Genomic DNA, 19,442 nt, shown 5'->3' with positions numbered 1-19,442 from the left:
GGTCAGATAAAAGCAAAACAAAGCAGACATTACAAATTATAATCTGATGCTGAATAAAATTGCCACACGCATTTCGGGGGAGCCTTGAAAGTATTCTCACAAGATGTGGCAATAAACACGTGCCCTTTGCCAAAGGCAGGCCTTTGCCCTGTGTTCTCTCATAATAATGTTGAATGAGACACGAATGCACAGAGAGTGAATGAAACCACTCCTGGGGGAGACAGGGTTTCCTACAAGCTTTTCCATTTGAGTTTAGAACAGTAAACTATATCATTAAAAATATGCACTATTTGACATTTAAAGAGTGTCACTTCCCAAACTTTCTGACAATGCTGTATTCTCACTCTGCTTCTCAAAATTCCTTCCACAGTTGGCTCTATAGAAGTTTACATTCTGCACTATTCTTAGCTCTCAGCTAGGTCAACAGCAGTTGGAGGATTCCGGGGAGTCCTCAGTGCCAAATTCCAGGACATGAAGCTAATACCACTGTTTCAAACTCCTCTTTTTAAAATAAATGCATGATTTTAGGAGATTTTGGTTATTAAATGAATGCTACTCTTAAATATAAAGTAGGCTAAAACAAAGATTTTTCTGTAGCAAACTCATAACCATTTCAATGAGAGCTTACAATGAAAGGTGGCAATGGGGACAATAAATATTTATATATATCTTTTTAAAATAAACATCAGATTTAATAAATGATTCCAGTACTAAAATTTCAAAGAAAATTGATATTTCACATAGTAGAACAGTTTGATCAATAAATTTAATAGACATTTACTGAATGTGTGTCTCAATTTCAGATTAATTCATTGATCAAATACTTACTGAGCACCTACTATGGGCTAGCACTAAATGCTTGTGAACAAAACAAAAAATTCCAGACTTCATGGAGCTTACATTCTAGTGGGGAGAGACACTGAACAAAAAAATAAACATTTTCTAAAGTGGACCCTTGTAGTTTGAAAGGCAAGACTTAGGCACTGTGAACCCCATGAAAATGCTGAATTTTAACCCATGTTACTGGGTGTAAAATCCAGAAGGCAATTCTTGGAAGACAAGGATCACCAGGCCTCTTAGTCAAAGAAAACTACTTGTCTAACAGAGGCACCTCAAATGTGACATATCCCAAAATTGCATTCATTCTTTTCTTCTTTCTATTTTTTTCCTCTCTAGTGACAGCAACAGCAGGTAGCCAGTTGCCACAATGATACAAACCTGGCAGCCATGCTACATGCGTCCCCCCTTTCCCAAATGCATGTCCTGGAGCTCTGGCATGAGTATGGTTCACTTTCCCATCCCACTTGATTTTGGTCCTCACTGCAGAACCCTGCCACTCCTCCCTAGGATCCCTGAAATAGTTTCCAACAACCAACTGGCCTCCCTGCCTCTACTGGGCGCTCTTCCATCTCCTTTTCCTCCCTGCTGCCCAGTGATCTTTTAGAAATGTGATTATATGACTTTCTCATTTAAAATCTTTCAGAGATGTCAAGTGATTCTATGTATAAAGATTTTTTCATTTTTTTAACCGGAATTTTTTTTCTTTAGTCAAGGTAATACAGATACAAATTAAAGTTTTAGTATTACCAAAGGATATACAATGACCCTTGTCATTGAAATATAAGGGTTATTTTCATGAACTGTAAATTTTTCACTCATCCCAGACCCCTAGGACTCCAAAATAAATAAATAAATAAAAACATTTTTAAAGTAGGGAAATTATGTAGTGTATTAGAAGGTAACAAGCACCATGCAGAAACAGAACAGGGTGGGAAGATCAGGGTGGAGATGCTATACAATTTTGAATTCAGTTGCCCAGGTGGACATCATTAAGAAAGTGATGTTGGAGAAGGCTTACGGCAAGTGAAGGAGCTAGCCTTGCAGGTCTCCAGGGGAAGAGCATCCTAGGCAGAGGCCTGTGCAAAGGCCCTGAGGTGCAGCATGCCAGACTGTGTGAGTAAGAAGGGAACAGTAGCAGGAGATGAGGTCAGAGATTTATGGGGTCTCAGTTCATGCAATATTTTCTTGGCCACTGGTAATACTTTGGCTTTTACACTAAAGGTTTTGAACACAGGAGTGACATGATTTGCCATGCTTTACAAGAATCATTCCAACTGCTTTTGTTGAAACAAACGGTAATAAGCAGGAATGGAAGCAGGGAGACCAATTGGGGGTGAGTGACAGGAATGGGTTCCTACCAAGGTGCTAATAGTGGAGATGATGAGAATTGAGTTTACATGTAAGGCAAATGGGATTTTCTGACTGATTAGAGGTGGGGTATGAGAGCAAGAGAAGAATCAAGGATAACCCTAAAAATTTGACCCTGAGCAATTAAAAGGGTGGTATTGCATCAACTGAGAGGGGGGCAATAGGGGATAAATAAGTATTGTGAAGTCTAAGACCAGACATTCCATTTTGGATATATTAAGTTTGAGATATAGATAAGCTCTTCTGGTGGAGATTTCAAGAACGCAGTGGATAAAAGCAACTGTTTCAAAGAGTTTTGCTGAAAAGGAAGGCCCAGAAATGGGGTGGTAACTAGCAGAGATGGTGGAGTCAGCAGAAACCTTTGGTTTTCATTGTTTTGAGATAGGAAATATAATAATACATTTGCACATTTATGACAATGTTCTAAAAAAGTGAAAAATTGATGAAGCAGGAGAGAGAGGGGAGAATTGCTGGAGTTTGATCTTTGGCAGGTAAGAAAGGATGGGATCTAGCACACATGTGAAAGAATTAGCTTTCTCTCTAAGAAGAAACAATAGAAACAAGTCCAAATGGTAGATCTTACAAAGCAGATTCTGGTAGAAGGCTGAATACAGTGGCTGGAGTCTGGAGAATTCTCTTTCAGTTGTGATTGAGGATAATGAAGGAGGTGTTTGAGGTTTGAGGAGAGATGCGAAAAAAATTAACTACAAAACTGGGAAAATCAATAGACTAAGGAGATATAATTTCTTGGCAGCATTAAGGATGAAGCATAAAGTATCAGAAGCCCACCTCAAGTTGGTAGTTGTTCATTTACAGTGGGGCAAATCTGTACAAATTTCACAGAGGAGCAAGATTTTCTATTTTTCTTTAGTCTTGTTCAAATTCACTGGTGTCGGTATGTCATAGACAGAGAGAGGGACTTAACTTGTGGCTTTGGCAAGGAAGAACACTGAAGCCAAAGCAGGTGGGGAATTGAGAGTTATGCAAAGGAGAGATTAGAATGATTGAAAATGGAATTTGAGCTTGGTCAAGAGGGAAGAGAGGACATCAAGAAGGTAACAGACAGTGAAAAGGTAGTAGGATCAATGGATTGGAGCTCTAGGTGGGATCAAATTGCTGGGATGGGGGTCATGCCACCCCTGTTGTAAGCTTTCATTGAAATGGCTGTTATTTTAAGAGTTTGCTGTAGAAAAACCTGTTTTAGCCTACATTTAAAAGTAGCATTATTTTATTAGATAACTAAAATCTTCTAAAATCATGTATTTACTTTAAAAGTGAGCTAGAAGATAGGAAGTTGTCACAGAGTGGGAAGAGATTAGGGAGTTGTTGCAATTGTGGGTAATAATGAAATTTCAGGATAATAATCTTTTTATTTAGCCAGGGAAAGTTACTGTGGAGAAGAAAAATAGAATGTAAGCAGGAGAAAATGAGAAAGGATCAAACACAGAGCTGTTCACAGGGTCGGCAGCTTTTCAGAAGTGGGCTGCTAAGTATCTCCTTTGGGCATCTTGTGGGTGTGGAGAAAACAATGACAGGTGGCAGCCAGTGGAAGAAAGGGGCACTGGGAAGACCTCATTTCTCAGAAAGAACTGCCTGCAATGACTTCACCAATTAGAGGTTTATTGGGGCTATGACACTCCTCTTTTAAAAATGCATTGAGTGTGACATTTGTCTACACCTCAATGTGAATTGCAGTAATTAGACTATTCCAATGCTCTCTGATCCCTAACTCAGACCCATGCAATGAGGAAGTGGGCGTTCTGAGTGGAAAAATGAAAAGATGAATAAGAAACTTTGAGTGATGTCCCTAGCAGCATTATTCATAATAGCCAAAAAGGGGAAACAGCCTAAATGTCCATTAACTGGAGAATAAATAAATAAAATGTGGTACAGCCATACAATGGAACATTATTTGATAATAAAAATATAACAAGTTCTGATATATGCTACAACATGGATAAACCTTGAAAACATTACACTAAATAAAAGAGGTCAGACACAAAAGCTCATATGTCATGTGATTTCATTTATATGGAATGTCCAGAATAGGCAAATAAATAGAGATAGAAAGTAGATTAGTAGCTGCCTAGGGCTATGGGTACAGGGAGATCGAGGGTGACAGCCAAGGGGCAGGGGTTTCTTTCAGGAGTAATAAAAATGTGCTAAAATTGATTGCAATGATGGATGCACAACTCTGTAAATATACTAAAAACTGTTGAATTATACACTTTAAATTGGTGAATTATATCTCAATAAAGATGTTTTTGAAAAAAAAAAAAGAAACTCTGAGTGAGTTCAGGTGGGCTTTGGGCAGCTGGAGGATAGTGTTAAAATAGACTGCCAGAAAGAAGAATTTGGGAAATACTAAAAGAAGCTCTATCAGTTTTGAAATTTGACCTATAACCCTGCTGATAAGTCAAACACCATGGGTATCTCTTAAATCAGCCTCACCACCATCTTGGGCCCATCTGTCCAAGGTTGCTAACACCTCCCGAGTAGAAACACACACTGACCAAACCAGCCTAGAGTTTTCAGAGCTCAGTGATTAAAGCTCAGTCTCTAGATTCAGGCAGAAATGAGTTGAAATTCTCATTCTGCTTCAGGTTGTGTATGTGTGACTTTGGGCAAGTTTCCTTATTGCTTTTGATCTCAATGTCCAATGGAAATCATCAAAGTACCTGTCTTATTATAAGAATTAAATGAAGTAAGAAAGGTAAAGTACTCATTGCAGTAGCTGGCACATAATGACTGCTTAGTTATAATAATTATGGAACTTTAGAAATGTAAAGAGAGGTGGCTACAGATTATAATACATTTTAAGGTGCATACTCCAGCACTCCCCATTTATGCCCTTTCAGAACAGTCAAATTGAGAAGAAAGAGGCATGCATTCAAGGGAAGTATGTTTCCCCATTCTTTCTCTCTGCATCCAGCACTTCCCCTGTGACAAATATTCATGCCTGGGTGAAATTGGTCCTTGCTGTCGAGAAGAGATGGTAATATTGCAGGGGCAGCTACATTTCCACCCACATATCCAAACCCGATGAAGAACAAATACTGTGTTGTTACCTTTTGTGAAATGAATCAGGCCCAATGCCATCAAATGGCCTTTGTAAACCTATCGAAAAACTTCTCCAAAAATGGAACATCCAGCCTTGGGGCCACATATGGCCTTCTGGATCCTTGAGTGCCACCTTTTGACTGAATCCAAATCTGCGAAGTTTGGATTTAGCCGAGGGGCCGCACTCAGGGATCTGGAGGGCCACATGTGGCCTGGAGGCCGCAGGTTCCCCATCCTAGCAAGGGAACGGTGAGTAAATGGGAAGAGTGTGGGGAGTAGGAGGTGAGCACAGGATAAAAGGCTTTGATGGCCAGAACAAGAGGTTTGGGCTTTATTTTGTAATTAAAGGGAACAATGAACAATTTTGAACAGGGAAATGGTACGATGAGATCTGTGTTTAAAGGACAACTGTGGGATGTAACTTTAAAAAAAAAAAAAGATACAGCATTTATAATAGCAACACAAATATATGGCACCTACAATTAAATCTAATAAAAAATTTTATGGCAAAGACTGCTAGTCATCCCCCTATATCTATTTTTTCTTCTTCCCTGGTAATAGAATCTCTTGCTGGGCAGATTACCAGGCAGAATGAAGATTCTGTCCCAGTCTCCCTCAGAGCCCTGGGGAAGGATGAAATTCCATACATTATGCCAGGACAAGGGGTTATCGACCTCCCTCCTTCCAGCAAAGGTCAATCTCTCCACCTATGCTAGGAGACCCACTCCTCTCAGCTATCCCTTCTTTCTCTTACCAAATCAATTGCTCACCTTCCACAGTATCATTCCTATTTACATACAAACATCTTCCAATATCTGCAGTCATTAAAAACAAGAACTTTTTTCTTTCAATACCTACTTCCAGCACTGCCTCATTTCCCTGCTCCCATAAATAGCCACATTTCTTTAGTTTTAAATAGATATTTACTCCACTTCCTCATTTTCCATTCTTGCTTTAATCTACTACAAACTGTCTCTGAACTCAATATGATAATAAAACCAAAGAAATAGAAAAGTCACCTGAGGCTTCCATATTGCCAATATTCTTCTCCACTTTTCTGGTTGGACACAGTTGTATCCCTTGGTCCCCGCTGTCACACTCTCACCTTGCACACTTTCTCGGCTTCCCCCTGCCTTTCTGGTTGCTCCCACTCGGTCACCTCCTCCTCTGTCTGACCTCAGTGTTGGAGTTCCTCAGAGCTTGGTCCTGGACACTCTCTTCCTTCTCTATATCATTTCCCCAAAACGATCACCACTACTTCCATGGCTTTAAATATCTTTTATAAAAGATGATGACTCCAAAACTATTTCCAGCCCAAACCTCTTCTCTGAGCTCCTGTCTAGTATATCCTAGTCTAGCCATGTAAATGTCTCAGGTATTCCAAACTTATCATGTCCAAAACTACGTCCTTAATTTACAAGCAGAACAAAGCAAAAGCATGCCTGTCCCTCATCCCATCATCCTTTTTCACCAAGCAAGAGTCATCGAAAGTAAGTTTCAAGAAGTCTCCTGTGGGAGCCATGGAGATGCACGGTTCAGAACTCCCTTCAAGTAAAGCTGCTTCAGAGGGCGTGGTGACCAGCAGCCTCCAGGAACCCCCCTTCAGATCTATCCCATGTTCATCTGAGGTGATGCTTCCCCCAGGTGCTTCCGAGATGACTGACTGCAGTAGGAGTCCTAGACCCAGGTCATTCCATCGTGAAACTTCCCTAATGGACAATCTCGGTTCAGAAACTCCCCGTCAGCCTACCCAAGACTTTCTCAAAGCTGCAGAGGCCTGAAGCTCTTCCTCCACAATCTTTCCTTCCTTCCCCCTCTCCCCTCACAGGCAGCAGACCTGCATCACTGTCTAGGCGTCTCCCTACCTACCCTTGCTCTCTCCCTATAAATATTTGTGAATAAATGAATCCTGAATGAACCCAACAACCACCTCAGTGCCTCGATCTAACACTCTGTCTAAATCAGCATGACTTTTAAAATGATCTCTCAAATTTTTCTGTTGTGGAGCTATATTTTTTCTTTAATTCTGTGGAGAAGAGTCAGGACAGGGTGACCTCCAGGGTAAGCCCCTAATGGATATCTCCTGAAGCATCACAGGAGAGAGCATGAGGACAGCATCAATATCTATGTATTGGAAACTACGGATTGGATTAGAGTACAAAAAACTATCATCCTTGCAAGTTTCACCCCAGAATCTAATTACCTATGTAACTGGTTAAAATGAATAAAGAAAGGTCAAGCAAGTTGATTTAACAGTGAGAAATCAAGTGGGATATGTTTTCTGAGGAGGCTGACGGCTCTCCCATAGGTGAGAATTACCTACATTTATTCTCTTTTCACATAGCTAACTTCTGCAAAGGGCCAAGATAACTTCTTTGAATAGGAAGCTATCAAAAAGGCGTAAGTATATATGGAATTACTAAAAGCAAAGTACCTTTTCATTGGGGAAAAATTCTATTATCTCTGAATTAACGATGCTCATAACTAGAGCCTCACTATTAAAGTCATGAGTCTATTTTTTAAAAAGCACCACCAATTACCTGGAGGCAATTTTCCCTAGTTGTGAGATATTTACTGTAATTCTTAAAAGGAAATAAACTCTTCCCTGTGCTTGACTTGCAAGCTTATTAAATGTTTACATGGCAACAGAAAAAAAGGTTTGCCTAATTTACAAGAAGCAAATAAAAACTAAATAAGTACTGTATTTAGCTAAATGCCGTAAGTCCATAACTATGAAAAGAGGAATCTAACTCAGAAAGAATGTTGGGTTATTTGCTTGAAACAATTTAAATATTATCTCTTCAGAGAGGCCTTCCTTGACCTCTCAGGCTAAATTAACTGCACATCCCACCACCACCATTACATCTAACCAGTAACTCTATTCAAGTCCTGCTTTACTTTCTCCATAGCGCTTAACACGATCTAAAACTTTGCTTACTTCTCTCATATCTTTCACCACTGAAATCTAAGGTCCAGCAGAGCAGAGACAGTATCCATGTTGCTCCGTATTGTATCACCAACCCCTTGTACAGTACCTGGTTCATGGTAAATACATAATAAATATTTGTGGAATGCATGAAATCAATCATGCTACAACAATCATGACTTTAAGGCATACGTCACTGGCAATTTTCACATTGTGAACAGTTTTAGATCTTAAGAGACTTCCAGTTATCATTTGATTCCCAACAACACGTTTGAAACCAAGGTTATGTTTGTCACTCCAAGTGATTCATCCTTTCCAGCTAACCACATAGGCACGAACACATGACCAGCTGACACACAGGTGGTATGCAGTATGTACTTCCCACAATAGGCTTACTGATTTCCTTTCCTTAGGGGAAGGATCATTTCTTTTCATACATGAGTTGTCCACTCAATAAAGCATGAATGCTTAAGCTGACATTCCATTTAGACTATTGGAAGTGTTTTCACTGCTAAATATAACATTCAGTTTGACCAAAAGGCTTTGAAAGGTAGTAGAATAATAAATATACTCAGACTCATTTAGTTATGTTTTCCCTAAGAATGACAATTCTGAGATTAAGGGGAGGGAGGGAATATGTGGAGGGACAAGATGGGCTTCATTTAGGTAGTAAAGATATAGGTAACAACCAAAAGCTCTGTGCTTACTGGGATGAAAGGGAAAAATAAAACTGGCCATGATCGGGATTAATTATGCATGCTGCTTGAGTCAGAATGTTGGCTACAAGCTCCAAATGTGTTAGCACTTCTTTATTTGGTGGAAAGAACCAAGAGCTATTGACGGAAATGGAAATAAAAGCTGCAGCAACATTGCTGTGAGAAATAAGGACTCTCAACTGTTATTCTAATGCTATATCAAAGTGATTTTAGAGAAATCTAATTTTTCTTCAAATTATAATTCTTTTTGCAGAGTGTTTACTTCACATCTTGATAGTAGAATGGCCATTATGCCCTGAAGGATCTTCCCAGGCCACACCAGTCCTAGAGAGCCAGAGAAACCACAGAGGATACAGTAACAACTGCAATCATCTTTGGCTCTTGAGTTCCTAGCCTGTGAAGGCATGCCACTCTTGAAAGTCCAAGCCCTTTTCTTTGATCCCAGGGAGCTCCCACACTCTCCTAGTCCTTTGGTGTAATTCCCTGCCCAACCTCTGGTGATCTCTACTATAGCAGCTGCTGGTTCAATCATGCTGGTGCACTCCTGCTGGTCTCTCTTCTCCCCACTTACTCACACTCAGGACTCAATTTGGAGATAGGTGCTCTCCTCCCTGGTTTTTAGAGTTTCCTATTAGACCCCAAACGGTGGCATTCTCCATCTGTTTTTATACCTCTTCTTACTCAGGATCTGAGGTTAGGTTCCTTCAGGTTGAAGTCAGAGACACTTAGGTCTTCCACATAAAAGTACCCTTCCCGCAAAATAATCCTCAGTATCCTAAATTAAGGTACACATCTTTTCAACAGTCTCTGATATCAAGGTGAGTTTTCTTACTACTCAGGGTGTTTCTAGAACTTCCTGAAGCCCCAGAATCAAAGGATCAGTTCCACCATTGTCTCCCCATTCTCCTAGAAGCCCACACGCAAATGCCATGATATCATAGCATTCCCAAAGGATATGTAGATTAGTCTTCCTCCCACTCTACACCCTACACCCTACTATCCTTCTCTTGTTAAGGTGAAACTCTAATGTAGCACAAACTTTGAAGCAAATGGAGGCGAAAAATTTAAAAGCTCAAAGTGGACAAAGGACATGAACAGAAACTTATCAAAAGAAGACAGACTAATGGCCAAGAAACATATGAAAAAATGCTCAACATCTCTAATCATCACAGAAATACAAATCAAAACTGCATGAGATATCATTTATCTCCAGTGAGAATGGCCTTTATCAAAAAGTCCCAAAACAGTAAATGTTGGCATTGCTGTAGAGAGATAGGAACACTCATACACTGCTGGTGGGACTACAAATTAGTACAACCTCTGTGGAAAGTAATATAGAGATCCCTCAAAGAGCTACAAGTAGAACTACCATTTGATCCAGCAATCCCATTACTGGGCATCTACCCAAAGGAAAAAAAAGACATTCTATAAAGAAAACATCTGCACTAGAATGTTGATAGCAGCACAATTCACAATTGCAAAGATGTGGAAACAACCCAAGTGCCCATCAATACGTGAGTAAATTAATAAAATGTGGTATATGTATACCATGGAGTTCTACTCAGCCACAAAAAACAATGGTGATCTAGCACCTCTTATATTATCCTGGATAGAGCTGGAGCCCATTCTACTAAGTGAAGTATCACAAGAATGGAAAAACAAACACCACATGTACTCACTGTCAAACTGGTATTAACTGATCAACACTTGCATGCACATATGATAGTAACATTCATTGGGTGTTGGGCAGATGGGAGGGGTGAGGAGGGAATGGGTATATACACACCTAATGGGTGCAGTGTGCACTGTCTGGGGGATGGACACACCTGAAGCTCTTGTAACCTAAACATTTGCACCCCTGTAATGTGCTGAAATTAAAAAAAAAAAGCTCAGATTAGCAGCTTTCTTTATTGCAGAATTTTACATGAAATAGGGAAAACATTCTACTGAAAAATAAAGAAATAAGCTAGTCAGTGTTTGGGCTTCAGTAAATGCAGTAGAAAAGAAAAACTGAATGTGAATCAGCTAATATTTAGGACTTCTCTGTAGGAGTTAAGTATTTCTCCCAAACAGAGAGGTCAGTGGGCTGCCATGTAACATCTATTCTATCAGCTAGAACATTTTGCTCTTTAGTATAATGGAGCTGTAAATAAAGCTAAGCTTTGAGTTGTTTCCTAAGGGGAAGATCATGCAGTCTGCTTTGGTGGAATGTCAAGACGTAAGGGGAAAAAGAGATCATCAATAAACAAACGCATAGAACTGAATCATGACATTCTTTTTTGTGGACAAAACCGTCTTTATTTTGAGCCCTATGTTAGGGAGTCACTGCTTCTCCTCATTATAAATAACTTGGCATTTAGAGGCTACCATTTGTAATGGCATGTAAGAATCTCTCTGCACATTTCCCTATTGCACACCATTTGTTTACATTCCGTTTGTCAGCATGTACATTTGTGCTTGGTAGATTTGTGGGAAAGGGGAGAAGACCCAGCAGTCACACAAAGCTCAACACAAAACGGACAGTGTTTACATTGCCCAGTTGGAAGTGAGCTTACTGCCTTCAATAGCTGCAGAAAACATAACATGCACTCACTCCATTAGGCCATCGTACAATGCATTTTTGCTTCCTCACACAGATTTGGTACATTCAAAGAAAGGAAAATGGATCTGCCCCACACCATAAAACATTGTGATTTTTATTTCATTCATATTCATTTTTAAAAGGGATACGTAAATAAAAGAGGGGGGTAAAAATATAGCATGATACAAATCAAATGTCAAATGAGCAAACCACAGTAAGTTAATAAAGCCTTAGACAAAATTAATGAGAGATATTCATCTAGCTTGACCTTTGTTTCCCAATTGAATTACTGTTTTTATTCTATTCAGGGACAAACTCCAGAGTGCTGGTTACAATTGTGGTACCAGAATAGCCTAGGATTTCATTTTTAAGAATTCCAAGGTCCATGAGGAAAGGAGTAGACTGCTCTTTGGAATTTCACTTAGAAGGAAATTTACACTTAAATTGTTTTTAGATTTCTCTTCTGAAGATTTTTTTATTATAAGATTAAAATTAAGTATACACAAAGGAATATTTTTGTTGCTAAATTTTTTTTTAAAAAGCAGGTAAGTAGAACTACCATTTGATCCAGCAATCCCATTACTGGGCATCTACCCAAAAGAACAAAAGTCGCTCTATGAAAAAGACACCTGCACTCGAATGTTCATAGCAGCACAATTCACAATTGCAAAGATGTGGAAACAACCGAAATGTCCATCAATACATGAGTGGATTAATAAACTGTGGTATATGTATACCACGGAGTACTATTCAGCTTTAAGAAACAATGGTGATATAGCACCTCTTATATACTCCTGGAAAGCACTGGAACACATTCTACTAAGCGAGGTGTCCCAAGAATGGAAAAACAAGCACCACATGTACTCACCATCAAATTGGTATTAGCTGATCAACACTTAAGTGCACACATAAGAATAACATTTATTGGATGTTGGGTGAGGGGGGAAGGGGGGAGGAGGGGACGGGCATATGCACAAACAATGAGTGCGATGCGCACCTCCCGGCGAATGGACACACTTGAAACTCGGACTTGGGGGGGAGGGGAGGCAAGGGCATCAAATGTACCCCCATATATGCTGTATCCCCATAATATGCTGTACCCCCATATCTATACCCCCATAATATGCTGAAATAAAATATATATATATATATATATATATATAAAAAAGCAGGTAATGAACAACTGATGGAGGTATAAAGTGGCAGCTCTCTCCGCCACTACTTGGGCTTTGCTCTAGGCCTTCAAATTTCACAGGAAATAAGGACTCCAATTAATCTCCAGTTCCAGATCCGAGTTCCTACAGATCTGTTTGTGGCAACTACATTTCTTGGAACCTAGTGTTCTCTTAAATCTCACCCCACCCACACCACTGCTTGACTGCATAATACAATTCTTTCAGCCTTTGCCCTGCGCATGCATTAAGCAATCTAACTCCTACAGTTAGAATCTCACCAAAAAGAAGAGAAGAGAGAGGATAAGAGAAGGGAGGGCAAGGGAAGGGAGAGGAGAAAAATAAAAACTACGAACCCCAAAGAATTTACTTTGCACAACAGATATAAGGATGAAATAACAAAGATATTTCATACTATGCTAAAATAGAGTAAAACTTCTAAATGGAAAATGTTTGGTTTTTTAGTTTCCTTTTTAAAGGCCTATCTAAGGCATGCAATAAACACTGGCCCTTACAAAGCATTCATCTCTCCAAAGAGAGATCCATTAAATATTTTGGAAGTAAACTTTCGGTTGGCATCTTTCAAAATACTTATTTCCAAAAATCTTCAAGCTAGAATTACAATTGTCTGGAACCCAATCTGTCAGTAAGTAAAACCTCTGAGCTTTCCCTCTTAATAGCAAAATGGGCTGAAGGGCAGACACACTGACAGCTGGCTCATTTCTTGCTTTGCCATGTAAATCCACTTTAACATAACTGGCTCACACCCTAGCTTTCAGAGTGGCGTGGCTCTGCCTGGAAACCAATCTAATTGGATAAGCTTATAGAATATTTCCATCATGACAAAGAAGCAGACCAAGACTTCCTAGATTTTCATAGCCAGTCTAATGGAAAGATTGCTGGACAGACAGTGCTACCGTTTAATGAATTGGCTCCCTGCCAAATCAGTCAGTCCATCTATGCCTCCGTTTTCCCATGTTGGAAATGAAAACATCTGATAGCATCTTGGTTCATGAGGAAGAATGAGACTCTGGTCTTACTGCTGAACAAATCAATTACAACATTAGGTTATATGTACAGAGAGATGCATTTGGCAAGTGAGAAAACACTGAAAGAAATAATAATGTGCCTGTAAGATTTAATATATTGTCCCACAAGAACTTGTCTTGTGAATAAGATAAGAAATAGTAATAATAATAATAGAGTTGTCATTTATTAAGTACCTATTATGCTCCATGACCACTTTTATCTAAATACACTTTTAATCTTGGTGAAAAACTTTTTTGAGATATTTGTTATTCTCATCGGTTTACACCCAGAAAAATAGACTTTCTGATTTTAAGCTGTTTTCCCAAGTTTACTCATCCAGTAATTGGAAAAGTTAGAAAATAAGCCCATGTCTCTCCAAAACCACCTACATTTATTAACTCTCTAATGGAAGAGAACCAAGATTTTGATGTACGTGAATTAGCTAAGGATCATTAATAAATATAGAGAGACAAATATCATATGTATGTGTACACATGTATACATATATAGCCTTTGAATTCCACATGCCTTACATAATAAATGGGAATTTATAAGCCTGTACATGGACAGTTTGGTAGCATGTCCTTCCATCATCTGAATCTGCACCTGGGAAGATTATTCAGTTCATCTATGATGATGTAGAAATTCAGGGACTGTGACTATACAGTACCCCTCTGATTCCCCACCCCCAACCCCTGACTCATTCTTTTGGTTAATTAATTCCTTATTTGTCTAAATCTAAAAGACTTGAACACTCAGCTCAGCTATCATGTCTGCTAATATGACTTAGCCAAACTCTGGCCTTCCTTGCTCTGATTCTGACTTTGGCGACCTTTTCACTTTTCATGCAGTGTTTACCTATCTTCTGTTTACCTCTTGTCTTCTCCACTAAAAGGAGTTCATTGTCTTATTTATCTTGGTCTCTAGCACATAGCATGATATCAGTTACACAGTTAGTAGATGTTTAACCAGTGTATGATGTGTGGATAGATGAATGAATAAATGATCAGATCTCAAAGTACTGGGCTTCCATTTAGTAGTGACATCCTTTTACAATTCCATATCCAATTCCCAAATTGCATCCCTGTGGTGGCCATACTGTTCTTTGAAATCTTTGAGAGAATACAAGTATTTTAGATCTAAATGTTAGGACCAGGAGTCCCCATGTCTAAATTTGTGAGTCTAGTAGAGCTATTGAATCAATAATTCTCTATGGGAAGATAGCTTCTCAATAATCAGTTTCAATTTCTCTATTTGCATTATGATCCCAATACAAATGTAAGGGTATTTATTTTGCTATACCAACAAAAACTAAGATTCAGACATAAGGAAAAAGAAAAAAAGGGAATACAACAAGTTCAGTAAATAGAAACTCAATATTTCTTTGTACAAATTTAGGGTAAAAACTTTCAACTACTCGAATGCTCAAACTTGTAATCAGTTACTCTTTAAACTAAAACCACAAACTTTGAGAGAAAAAGGAGAAATAACTTTTCAAAGCAAAAAAAAAATCAAAGAAGGCCTACATTTCTCAAGTTCATAAAACAGCTGAGCACACACAAAAACAATCTGGATAATTTAAACACCCAGTTTAGTATGTACTATTATGTATTATGAACACCATTCAAAATACTTTTGACTTCAGGGACATTTTTGGTCCAAATATTTTAAATATTATGTTGAATTGACTGGCTAAAAATGAAAGTGTCAAGAGAAGGTATCACAGTGGAACCGTAATTTTGAAAATACCCAAACCCCAAAACAATGCTGAGGGAAGGGCGGCTTCCTTACACTGCTAACAGGAAGGAAAGTGAATAAGGCAAAGGGTCCTCACCAAGTGCTCTTACTCAAAACAAGTATATTTAAAGTTCAAGCTAGACAGACGGTCCTTTTCATCCTCCTCTATGGTGCACACTGTACAAGGAATGAACGCCGCAAGGTTTGGATGTGTGAGCAGTAAATTAATAGAAGAAAATGTGCTGTGCTGAGGCACTTGATCTTTGTGGAGTGATAATTATAGGGTTTAGCCTCCTGCTCTTTTCTCCAGTTTAAAACTTTGCTAATACTTTTTATACTGTTGATTATTGTCATGGCCATTTATAAATTAAGACAGAAGAAATTAAAATATAAGATCCCAAATACGTTCAGTATTAGCTTCTCATATTCTGTGGACATGAGAAGGGAAATAAATTACGGAACATTTTCAGTTTGTTTGATGGGTGTTTGAGGAGATTATTTGCTGTGTGTTTGGGTTGTTAATAGGTTATTTTTTATCTGCGGTTATTTTTGATAGTGTATTAGACAACTTAGTCTGTGTTCAGAAAACAGCTGCACCTTTTATATCCAAAAAGTCAATTGGTTTAAATAGCCTTTTCCACTAAATGAAGCAGTTGTTCAACTTCTAGAAGACTCTGCCTGAAAGAACCATATAGATGTTCCAAAAGAAAGCAAAAAGAAAACACTATTCTACTCTATGCTAGTAGAATTTTTTTTGTGTTTGTGTACCAATGGAATACTTCACTTAGAAAAAAATTATAGCCTAACCTTTAAATAAATTTCTAAGAAAAAAATGGCTGTAGACTATGTTGATTCTTAAAAAGCAGTTCCACAAATCATCAAAAGGATTGAATTCGCTTGTCATACATAATATATTATTCTAGGCATGTAATAATCCATCTCACTAAAATTTGTGCTATGATGTCTCATTATGACTAGGGAAAAATAGAGGTAGGATGGTATAATGGACCAAGACAGAGCTTTGCATCCAGACAGTCTTAGATTTAAATCCTGGTTTTACTGTTTACTTGATATATCACCCATTGGGGGGTTAGTTAATCTTTTTGAGTATCAATTTCCAAATCCATCAAGTAGGCCCAAGCATCTGACACATATTGGACAACCAAATGGACTATAACAGTCATCATTCAACAATTATTTACTTAGTATTCACTAGGTACCAGTCCATTCTAAGCAGTTAGAACATAGACCAAAAAACATTCTCCGTGTGGAGGTTGCATTCTAGTAAAGGAAGACAGACAATAAACCAAAAAAATGCATTATATAGTATTGTAGAAATTGGCAAGGGCTATGGTAAAAATAGAGCAAGTTGAGGAGGATTGGTAGTATCAGAGGGGTTTTGTGGTTTTATATAGTGTGGTTAAGGTGGGCTTCATTGAGAAATTGGCATCTGGACAAAGACCCACAAAAAGTGAGGGAATGAGGCAACCAGATTTCCGGAGCAAGGCAGAGGTATGAGCCTAGGACCCTACGACAAAAGACAAGTCTAAGCTGGAGATATAAATAAATGCATGAGTCTTAGCATCTAAATGGCATTAGGATGGGACTAAATGACATCTCTACAGAGTGAGTAGAGAGGAATAGAGAAAAGATCACCAACAACTGAGCCCTAGTACACTACAATTTTAAGAGGTTGGAAAAAAGAGAAGGAACCAACAAAGAAGGCTAAGAAGGAGAATAAAATCAAGAAAGTGAGGTGTCCTGGAATTCAAGTGAAGAAAGAAGGAAGAAGGAAGGAGGGATCACGTCTGCCCAATGCCATGGACAATTCAAGTAAGAGAAGCACCTGTGCTGTAGGCTGTTGTGAAGCCTACAGTATATTTCCCCATTTACCCTCTAAACCATAAAGTTCAAATTACCTAACAAAGAATGCATATATTACCAACTATATAGTACCAACTATATAGTGTACCCTAGAATGAAAATAAAGCAGTATCAGGAAAGTCTAGTAATTTATGTGGTCACCCTACTCCCATATTATTTGTTACTTGCCTGTAGCAATTAAGTCCCCTCCAGGGGTCTACTAGAGAAGGAAAGGATGAGAAAAAACTCACATTGTCTGCTGATGTGGGAGAGAAAGAGTCAAGGATAAGAAGGACAGAAACGAAGTGGTTAGCACATGGTAAATCTGAGGGTCAGAGTTTTTTAAATGATTCTTTCAAAGATATGACATAGGAAGGAAACTTCTTGTCCTTAGGCTGACACCACTTCTGGCCTCCCAAAGTCTGATAAGTCATAAAGGGAGAAAGAAGGAAAGAGGGGGGTGGGAGTCAGAAGGAAAGTGAGCACCCAGGTTTTTTAACACGAGATCTGGTTTCAAAAAGGCTCTAGAAAAGTCTTTTCACATATACATTCTAGAAATACTTCCTGCTTTTGGCTTCCTTCAATTCTCATCCTGCCACTGTTTCATTTGATTTTATTTTTCTATGGTTTTTTAATTCAAAATCTCTAATCCAAACTTCCATTTTGTACTTAATTTGGAACCTATCAAATTCTCAACCTTCTCTCCAGCTCAACCCTCTCATTGAAATGTTTATGGACTTCCCCCCTTTTCGATCATTCCCACTGCCATCACCTTTGGGTTTTAACATATTTATATTAGCAACCTAAGTACTCCTAATCCACTTACTTTGTCCTCCATATTCATCTACTTCTTGGCCTCTGAGTTCAGACCTCCCCAGGAAGAATCCTGGGGATCTTTCCTTTTATGGAACATGGGCAATTTTTTTAGACTCTTTCTACAGGCACTTATACTTCATATTTCCTATCTTCCTAATAGATCTTTCTACCCAATCTTTCCCTCTATCTTTATGTTCTGAGAGAGTTGGAAGTTTTGTTCTCCTGAACTATGAATCTGATCTTTTCTCTCCCACTTTCCCTGAACAGCAAATTCTGTGTGTGAATTTGCATTTCTATCAATCTTTCTATCTAATTTCCCCTTTCTGCACCAGGCAAGATAATCTCCTTTCTGGACCTTTAACACATTCTGTGTTTTCCTCCCTTTCATGCTTAGAAATGCCATCTCTACTTTTAAATTCTGCTTTCTCCCTGTAGTAGCTTCCTGTAACTCTCATTTATCTCAATCTTCTTCAATTGATGTTACACTTACTGACTGTGATATACACTATTATTATTTACTTTGTGATACTATCCTGGTCTCATATAGTGCAATAGTTAGTGCTTTGTTTTATCAAAATATAATGATAGTTATTTTACTATTCTTTCATCCTCTAATTGTTTTGAGCCTGTGTCTTATCTCTCCAACCAGACAATAAATTCATTGTAAGAAGGGGCAATGTCTCAGAATCTCTTATATCTCTTATATCCCTTAACTTCTAATATAATGGCAGGTAATTAATTGTATCTTTTAACTCTTGCCATCTTCATTTACACTGGCTGGCAAACAACAAAATGTTTAGTAAAACCAGACAATTGAAAGCAGGTAGAGCTCTATTAGGTATCTATTTTACAAAGGCTGAATTTGGTCATGAACATATCGTTAACATCTAATGGACAGTAGTTCACTAAACTATGCTGCTGGGAACCTTTCTCTATGTCTAGAGTCCCCAGGACTAATTCTAGATATTTTGTAATCCTGCTTACTTCCAGATATATAACAAATTTTGTACATCCATCTGAGACTTCTTTCCTAAACTCCAAACTCATATATCCAATTGCCTACTTAACATCTTCATGAGCATAGAATGAATCGACTTGTCTAAAACTGAGCTCTTGGTACCCATCCTCTCTCTCCAAAAAGACTATTTCACCAACTCCCCTATCTCAATTAATGGCAACTGCTATTTGCTCAGACCAAGAGTCTCTAAGTTATCATGAATCCTCTCTTTCTCTCAAACTCCATATCTAATCTACCAGCAGGATTAAAAGATATCCATGGTTCAACCAATTCCTGCCACTCTCGTCATTACCACCTTGGCCCACACCACCACCAT

This window comes from Propithecus coquereli, unplaced genomic scaffold (assembly GCF_000956105.1).
Source record: "Propithecus coquereli isolate 6110/MARCELLA unplaced genomic scaffold, Pcoq_1.0 Scaffold7, whole genome shotgun sequence".
NCBI classification, from domain to species: Eukaryota; Metazoa; Chordata; class Mammalia; order Primates; family Indriidae; genus Propithecus; species Propithecus coquereli.
This window is presented reverse-complemented; position numbering follows the sequence as displayed.